The 10,000-nt window shown below is 39.5% G+C and overlaps 1 protein-coding gene across 1 annotated transcript in view; it reads left to right on the top strand.

Annotated features, from left to right (window-relative positions):
* LOC114464737 (thyrotropin-releasing hormone-degrading ectoenzyme-like) overlaps positions 1-10,000 on the top strand; it is a 111,656-nt gene that overhangs the window by 44,083 nt on the left and 57,573 nt on the right. The window lies entirely within an intron of this gene.

The following is a 10,000-nucleotide window of genomic DNA, read 5'->3' as shown; positions in this document are numbered from 1 at the left end:
AGCAATGAATTCACTAAGGGTTCTATTCCCCCGTCTGGACTGAAGCGCGTCTTTACGTGCCTGCAGTTATGCACTTCTCTTCTACGCGTATTCTCCAGTCCAGGCTGCTGACACGCCCACCACGCGTAAGATAGACCAAAAGTGCGTATGTGTGAATGAAGGCGGGCTGAAGGAACGGAGGTGGTGATGTCATTTTTTGGGCTGTTTAGGAATCACAGAACATGGAGTTTTCCCAACACTTGTAAATGTTATTGAAATCTGTGAAAATGATAAAGTTCACTTTTAATTTGAAACGCCTTCATTGATAAACAATGTAACAGGTTGATATGATCATATCATTGATCAGATTATTGTAGTGTGACTGAGTCACAGTCATCATCATCATCATCATCATCATCATCATCATCATCATCATCACTGTAAAGCGTGACAGAGTAAGATGATGTAGATATGATGTAATAACGCATCCACAGATCGTCCTGCTTTAATACAAAGGGATGTTTACAGTGAAACAGAATTATTAACTTCTATAATACACAGTTTTAAATATAAATAGTTTAAAGTGACCTGAGCTGAGCCTCATTAAAATATGTGTGTGAACAGTTTGTGTTCCATCCTCATCTGCATATGACAGCATGTTTCACTCTGTAGTGGATCAAACAGTGACTTTACGTTGGACATAGTATAAAAATAGTTGAATCACTGTGACCAACGTGGACAGAAGTCTGTGTCTGTCACAGTTTTGATTAATCACACAGCAGCAGCTGAGTGATCACAGCTGCTGCTGCACGACTCACGAGTCTGTGTGGCTTCAAACGTAACTAAGTCCATATTTCTTGTGTAATATAATGTTTCACCTTATAGGGGCGCTGCACTTATTCCAGGGTTAGAAGAACGTAAGAGGAAATGGACTTACGCACACCGGAGAATGTGCGTAAAGCCAGATTTGAATGGGAACACCCACATTTCATGGCTGCTCCACCCACAGTGCGTAACTGGGATGAAGGTGCGTAGTGACTGACTGAAGTACAGGAGGAGAATAGCATACAGACAGAAACAGCACCGCTGTGCAGCTTTTTGGACTTACACACATGTGAGAATAGAGCTCTTAATGACTCCAAAGACACACAAAACAACAAAAAATGTACAAAATTTGAGAAAAATGTACAAATTGAATGCAAAATCACACAAAATGACTCATAAAATACACAAGACAACAAAAACACCCAAAATTAGAGAAAGACTTACTTAATGACTCCCAAAAACACAAAAAACTACAACAAAAACACACAAAGCCTTTGTTGTTTCCTGTTAATGCTCAGATCAGTCATTAATCACTGATGTGTGATGTTGGTCATGTGATCACACGTTTGTTTTTGTCACTGTGATAAAAGTTGCTGCTTGTTGCTCTAAAGTGTCTCTGGGTTGTAATTAGTGAGGCGTGTGAAGTTGTCATCTTGTTGTGTGTTGTGCGGTTCAGGAGTGTGTGACTGTGTGTTTGTGTGTTTCATTTTCCCCAGGCTGATGAATTGTTAAAGCTCAGAGATAAGCCCCGCCCTCCTCGTTTTAGGATAAACGTTTGCTGTAGCTCCGTCAGGACCGCAGATCACAGTCTGTGCTCGTTGGACTCTGTCATCTCTGCGTCGCAGATTGAACACAAAGCAGATTTAGTTAATACCTTCGTTTGTGATGAATGCAGATCAGATTCCACACGGATCACGTTTCACATCAGACGGACGTCGGCCGCTAAAAGGAGCAAATTAAACACAACAAAACAGAAGAAATCTAATTATCAACATTAACTTTTCCTGGTGTGTGTGTGTGTGTGTGTGTGTGTGTGTGTGTGTGTGTGTGTGTGTGTGTGTGTGTGTGTGTGTGTGAGCCTACCCTCAGTGATAATTAATCTTCTCTATTATCTCTTTCCGCGCCTCTGCAGTGTTTTTGTTTGAAGTGGATCATTTGTTACGCTACGAGCTGTTTGCAGTGAATTCATTAGAATAGAAGGAGCCGTAAATCAAGGTATTAAGAGTCCGTCCACCTGCAATCACACATCCTGCTCTTATTCTGAAAATCTCATTAGGAGAACGCCATCTAATTAAGCCTGGCTACACAAGGCCAAAGCAGACTCAGGAACAAATGTATTAATTTCTGACAAGTGACAGTTTTCATCAGCTACACTTTGTTCTCTTGACTGAAACTAGATCAGGACCAAGTCCGTGTCAGATAGACTGAAACCAAGAATTTAGGTTTTTGCACGTTGTGCTTTGATAGAGTTGCAGACGTCTTGTTTTTGTCTTCCAAATGGATTTAAAAGAAAACTGAAATTAAAGAAAGAGAGAATGCTCTTCAACTGTGATGGTTTTAAGGTGGATTTAGAAGAATTCTGGTCCTGGATGGTGTGTTCTAGATCAGTGGTTCTCAGCTTTTTCATAAATGAAGTCCACAAAAAATCATTTGTCCTTGCTGAAAAAGTGTTTCCATTGAGTTTTTCTGATACATTTCAATATCGAACCTACGAAAAACCTTCTCATGAAAGCGTGAAAACTTTTTAGCGATATTTGACTGTGTCCATTAACGTTTGTTTTTTTTAACTCTTTAGATTTGGAGCTTTTGAAACAGTCACCAGGGGGGTGCCGTCACTAAAGTAGAGACTTTTATAGATAAGAAGAAGAGGCTGTCATCTTTTGGTCATAGCGAGCATGTAAAGTTCTTTCTTCTTTGTCTGTTGTCTGTCTGTTGCTGTATCTTTGGTTGTTTTGATGTTTTGTTTCCCATCATTTCACATGCGTTCTTTGTCATCTTTGACACTTCCTATTTTTGTTTTGAGAGCGTTTGTGTTCACAGCTTTAATTGGAAACACTCCAAGTCCAAAACAATGGAGTGCGCTTCTTTGCACACATTGCGTTCTGTTTTCAAAATGTTAGTCAACCTAAAGTGTTCAGCAAAATGTTAATCAATTAATAATCTTTGACAAATTTTCATCATCTAGATAGAACAACTGTTCATCATCCTTGAAGTATGACTTGTTTAGCAGCGTCGGTGGATCTTGAACTCTTTAGATCTGGAATTCTTTAGATCTGGAACTCTGGATACAGGGGCCAAGATGAATTGGAGATGCCAGAGGAGTTTGGGGAATCTCAGACTTTATCAGTTAGCATCTCCCCTGAGCAAAATGGTAGCCACCAAACGGCAAAGTTTTCCTCCTCCTGACTGCTCCACAAGAACTTTAAAAGAAAATAACATGACTAGCTCTAGCTCTAGTTTCATATAAGATCTTTGATAGAACTTACAATTAAAATTCACTGCCGGTAACCTTTAGGTGACCATTTGTCACGCATCACAAAGTCCCTGATACGGAGCGAGCAGTCGTATTGGGTGCCAATCCTTATTCTGGTTCTAATTAGACCCGTAACCAGGGTAACGCTCACGTGTAACGTGTGACGATGTGTTTTTAGAGACGTGTTTTCTCACCGATAACGCTCTTATTCTGAAAATCTTAACAAAGATCTAATTAGACCCGTAAAATAAAAATCCATAACGTTATTTACAGTTTGTGTGTGTGTGTGTGTGTGTGTGTGTGTGTGTGTGTGTGTGTGTGTGTGTGTGTGTGTGTGTGTGTGTGTGTGTGTGTGTGTGTGTGTGTGTGTGCGCGTGTGTGTGTGCGTGTGTGTGCGTGCGTGTGCGTGTGTGTGTGTGTGTGTGTGTGTGTGTGTGTGTGTGCGTGTGTGTGTGAACTGGGATAAACTCCAGTCTGGGCTGGCAGTAATCAGCCTGTGGAGATGATTGATGGACGCTGGGGGATGTTTTTTGTCTCCTCTGTGAATGTTTTGTGTTTTTTGGCTCGGTGGGAACAACCTGCACATCTGCCAAATCATTTCCAAGGATCATTTCAATCCCAACGTGCACTGAATTTAAATGAATCAAACTCTTTCTCCAAACTGAGGCAGAGACGATGGAATGTTGAGGACAGTAAATCTTTGTCTGCTTTTATCAAAGTTCAGCTGACTGTTGAACTGGGACCTAAACGTGATAAAAAGTCACTGATTTCCCAAAAAACTCAAATCTGTATCCATCAGTGTGACGTCCATGAGGAACATGAGCGATGTCCTGGTGAGTGATCTCTGAGCAGCTAATCATCCTCACACTCACAGCTCAGAAAAGGAGCATCAGCTGTGGAAACCAGAGCGGACATAACTTCCTGTGAACTCGTCCAGTTCAATGAGGGATGGAAATATGAGAGTCAGCAAGTCATGGAGAAACAAGAGTAACAAGAGTAGAGGGAACCAGCACCATGAAAACCAACTATTACCAACCATTAACCATTATTGGTTTACCAGATAAACCATTACTAGGTTTACCAGTGATACCATTACTAGGTTTACCAGTGATACCATTACTAGGTTTAGCAGATAAGCCATTACTAGGTTTACCAGATAAACCATTACTAGGTTTACCAGAGATACCATTACTAGTTTTACCAGAGATACCATTACTAGGTTTAGCAGATAAACCATTGCTAGGTTTACCAGATAAACCATTACTAGGTTTACCAGAGATACCATTACTAGGTTTACCAGATAAATCATTACTAGGTTTACCAGTGATACCATTACTAGGTTTAGCAGATAAACCATTGCTAGGTTTACCAGTGATACCATTACTAGGTTTACCAGATAAACCAAACCAGAGTTCACACATCTATGGACACAGGTCAGATAGTGGAGCCCAGAGTTCACAGCAAACATTTTACTTGTTATGCTGCAAAGAAGTGGAAAAGACTGCAACAGAGCAGAAGTCAGCATCACATGGAAGATTTTTAAATTCAAGTCTGTTCTGCCTATGACTGAGAGAGAGATTTATCAACATTTTATTGTTGATTTAATGTTTTTACTGCTGAAATAAATGTTATATTTTAAATGTTCTTATTGATTTTTAAGCTGTTGAATGTTTTTTGTTGCACTTCTTAATCATGTAAAGCACAATGAATGGCCTTGTGTAGGAAATGCGAGACAAAAATAAACTTAAAGGACAGGAACCTTCAGTCTGCCCCCAGGGCTCAGGTGATTGGCTTGGCCCTCTGCCATCCTGCCAATCAGAGCTCAGCTTTACCTGCAGCCATTAAAGAGTCAACCTTAGCAGCCATAGACCATAGATAGATAGATAGATAGATAGATAGACAGACAGATAGATAGATAGATAGATAGATAGATAGATAGATAGATAGATAGATAGATAGATAGATAGATAGATACAGTAGATAGATACAGTAGATAGATAGATAGATAGATAGATAGATAGATAGATAGATAGATAGATAGATAGATAGATAGATACAGTAGATAGATAGACAGATAGATAGATAGATAGATAGATAGATAGATAGATAGATAGATAGATAGATAGATAGATAGATAGATAGATAGATAGATAGATAGATAGATAGATAGATAGATAGATACAGTAGATAGATACAGTAGATAGATACAGTAGATAGATACAGTAGATAGATAGATAGATAGATAGATAGATAGATATAGATAGATATATACAGTAGATAGATAGATAGATACAGTAGATGATAGATAGATAGATATAGATAGCTAGATAGATAGATATAGATAGATAGATAGATAGATAGATAGATAGATAGATAGATAGATATCAATCAATCAATCTTTTATTTGTAAAGCGCGAAATCATAACCAATAGTATCTCAAGATCTCAAGACACTTTACAGTAGAGCAGTCTTAAGGACGGACTCTTCATTTTATGGATACACACATATGCATATATACGTATATACACATACATATGTATCCCACACCCAACATGAATTCATCATGGCGGCAAGAAAAACCTTCTGTTAAGCAGCAGGAACCTTGTGTGGATCCCATTCCTATGATGAACAGCCATCCACGTTATGCTGTGTTGGGTGTGTGCAGAGGAAAGGGTGGAGACAGATAGATGATAAATAGATGGATATTTTGCTGCTAAGAGCTGAGAATATATATGTTTAGTAACAGATCTATTATTATACTTCTGTAAAAAAAGACAGGAACAGATCTATTTTTTTATATGTCTGATGAGATGAAGTGTTTCTTATGAACTTTCTGATGTTGTATTAAAGTCACCTCTGACTCTCATAGACAGGCGTTAGCGTTAGGAGACCCGTGGCGCCCGTTTAAGCTAACAGTTAAGCTAACTGTTGAGTTAATCACTGTCTGTGGACGCGACGCAGACGATCTGGCGCTCGTTACCGACGGCGACAGCTGTCACCCTATTCAACACTGAAATTACCTTCACTGTTACGACACCCCAGTGTACCGTTTCCACGGTTCCCGAGCTGCCGACGGCGCCGCGCTCGCTGTGATGTTTACATTAGGAACAGGCGGCGCAAGCAGAGCTAATAGACGCTTGTTTTCATGGCACTGCAGCGTTTTAGATTGTGGTTAAAGGAGCAGTTTTTATTTCTGTTTCCCTCCGTCTACTCCCAGCACGCCTCGTTCTCCCGTCTGCTCCTCGCCCAGCGTCATGTGGAGCAGGCCTTTCCTCGCCACCTGCTCCGTCACGCTCTACGACCCCCGGCGGTCTCAGCCCTCTCCTGCCGTGAACCACTGTCAGACTGTAGTTTGACTCCTGGCTCTCCTTCCGGACCTTTAGACGACTTGTCAGTGAGAAATACTCCATCATTTATCCCTCCCTGGGATAAATAAAGGACTTATGATTCTGATTCTGATCACTGAATAGAGAAAAGGAAGTGGTCCAAACTTTGGGCCATGGCCCAAAGGTGGCCAACTACATCACGCCCAGCAGTTTGAGAACCACTGCATTAGATAGAGGAAAGGAAAGTACATACTGTACCAGAGAGGGGTCAGGTGATCAGACTGAGCCAATCACCATCTGATGCTTTTGAAGATTTATTATTATTTGGGCCATAGTATAAAGTCATCTTAAAGATGTAAATCCTTGGTTTAATCAGAAATAAAATGGGTGGAAATGTGATGAAATGGGATTTTAAAAACCACAGAAATTCATTAAAATTTGCAAATTAGAGACAAAGTGTCAATATTGGAACAATGAGTTTAAACTGGCAAATAATGGGCATGAGAAATGGTGTATGTGATTAAATTGGCAAAAATAAGCATGAAATATGGTGAAAAGAATTTAAGTGTCAATTATGGGTCAACATATGTGATATTAGGTGTAAAAGTGGTGGAAAGGGTTTAAAAGTGCTGAAAAGTGGAAAAGTGCAGAAAAGACATTGAAATGTGATGTAGAAGTGTCAGAAATGGGAGAAATGTAGCAAAAATACATTAAAAGGAGCAAAAATATGGCAAGAAAAAGTGATGAAAATATGTTAAAATATGGTGAGTTTGGTGGAGTTGTAGAAAAATGGTAAAAAAAAATAAGCAAAAATGGGCTCAAATTGTTCAAAAAATACTCTTAGTTTCCTGAAGACATCTGGTGACACCTCCTAGAGTCTCCTGACCCCAAGGTTGAGAACCATTGTTCTAAAACACCTGAAAGTTTTATTATTATCTCGTCATTTATTAGACTGGGAGCACAATCTCTCATTGTCAGACAATGTGATTTACCAAATGTCTAAAAGAGAAGATGGAAAAGTTTGATGAAATGGAAGACGTTCATTCTGCTGACTCAGCAACAGAACGTGTGTGTGTGTGTGTGTGTGTGTGTGTGTGTGTGTGTGTGTGTGTGTGTGTGTGTGTGTGTGTGTGTGTGTGTGTGTGTGTGTGTGTGTGTGTGTGTGTGTGTGTGTGTGTGTGTGTGAGACAGCTCGCTGATTAATCATTTTGTTATTTTCCTGCAGTTTTTACTCCAGTCTCTCATTTTCTCATCAGGTTCAAACCTGTCGCTGTCAAAACTCAAAACGCTGAAACGATGTAAATAAACCAGAGGAAATAATTAGAGCAGATGAGACACATCTGCAGGCAGACGGGCTGTCCACGGTGTGTGTGTGTGTGTGTGTGTGTGTGTGTGTGTGTGTGTGTGTGTGTGTGTGTGTGTGTGTGTGTGTGTGTGTGTGTGTGTGTGTGTGTGTGTGTGTGTGTGTGTGTGTGTGTATGGTGCTCCAGGCCTTCCTCCTCTGCTCCTCCTACACGCGCTTTATTGCATTTCCGTCTAATTGTGGCATCATCACACATTATTTTGGCTCCGTTTCACTGGTTTCACTTCATCCTCAGTGTGTGTGTGTGTGTGTGTGTGTGTGTGTGTGTGTGTGTGTGTGTGTGTGTGTGTGGAGGGAAAAACAGTCCAAACACTTCCTGATTGCTCTTTAATGAGTGTCAGTAGCACTTCCTGTGATTATTTGTCTTCAGGTGAAAAAATCAATGTCACTGCCTTCATCTGTGTGAAAATTCAACTGTCATTTACCACCATTAATTGTATTTTGTGAATTCATAAAGAACAAACTTGAATCACAGAAACTGTGTTTATATCTGAAAATGTTATATTTATAAATGTTGAGAGAGTAGGTGGAGCTGTATTACTGTACCACATTGACCTTTCCTATGTGATGGAGTTCCTGACATATTGGAAGATTAAAATGGAATAATAATAATAATAATAATAATAATAATAATAATAATAATAATAATAATAATAATAATAATAACACACAGTCACAGTACCCCCCCCCCCCCCCCAAAAAAGTCCATATCCCGAAAAGTATACATCAAACTGAAAGTTTACAGTGTGAATATTGACCTTATAAGGAACAATTGGTATCCAATAAGATTTTTTTATATATTTTGACCAAAATGGCGGCTCTATGTTTTAAGCCGCATGTTATATATAATATTCTAAAAAGTCCTTTTACTGTGTTTTTTAATAGAAACATGCACATTTTTTTATTATTGTACATTAATCACATTTTTTATTATATACATTTACTTTAGTTCCTGAATTTAATTAATCTGATTTGAAATTTGAAATTGTGTAAACTGTGAAACAGAATTGGTGTTGCTCTTTTACATTCAGCTGCTGAGGCACAGCAGCTCCCTTGTTTAATAAACTACTATTATATATTATTAATAATAATAATTACATAGGAGTGTAGCAGTATTCCTGGTATTATTCCCTATGTGGAAGTGTTGAACACCGGCTTCTGTAAAGAGTCGATCCTTGTTCTTTTGAATTGTTAAAAAGCTGAGCCTGAATCATTGATGATGTTCTTTTATGGGTGAAGTGACCTTTAAGGTGGGATGAAACAAAGAGTGAAATACTTTTCTTTCTAATAGTACGAGTGAAAGACCAAACTGATGAAGAGGAGCAGTCAGATCTTTTCTCTAATTCAGTTCAATATCGTGGCGCTTTGACTGAGAGTGACACACAGTTTTACTGTGAGGAGCACACGCTTTGTTAAAGTGTCAGCTTTGACACTCGGACAGATAATCAGTGTCACTCACACACTTTACACTCCCGCAGAGAGAGGAAGATGTTTGAGGAGCAGCTCACACACACTCAAGGTGTTTGAATTCTGTGGAGAATTCTGCTGAAGTCCTGGAAACATGCAGATGATGTTCCAACCACCACAGGACGAGAAAAATATACAAAACAACAGTAAAAACCCTTTGTTAAAGCTCCGATTGGTTCTAAATGATGACATGAATGTTGATCATGTGACTTATGCACTGAACAATATGGTAAACCAAAGATTCTTTCTAAATTAAGACTAAAGTTTAAGAATGTAAGGTAGACTGTAAACACTGAGGATATGACAAATAAAAATAATCAGTGTATAACTCTCACCCTTCACTTTAAATGGAAAACATTGTGACTCATATGCAGAAAAATATGGTAAAATTAGAACTCCTCCTCCTCTTCCTCCTCCTGCTCCTCCTCCTCCTCTTCTTCTTCCTCCTCCTCCTCCTCCTGCTCCTCCTGCTCCTCCTCCTCCTCTTCTTCCTCCTCTTCCTCCTCCTCCTCCTCCTCTTCCTCCTCTTCTTCCTCCTCCTCTTCCTCCTCCTCCTCTACCTCCTCC

The sequence above is a fragment of the Gouania willdenowi genome, chromosome 6 (genome assembly GCF_900634775.1).
Source record: "Gouania willdenowi chromosome 6, fGouWil2.1, whole genome shotgun sequence".
Taxonomy (NCBI): Eukaryota; Metazoa; Chordata; class Actinopteri; order Blenniiformes; family Gobiesocidae; genus Gouania; species Gouania willdenowi.
The sequence above is the reverse complement of the archived record's forward strand: the minus strand, read 5'-3'. Positions and strand labels throughout refer to the sequence as shown.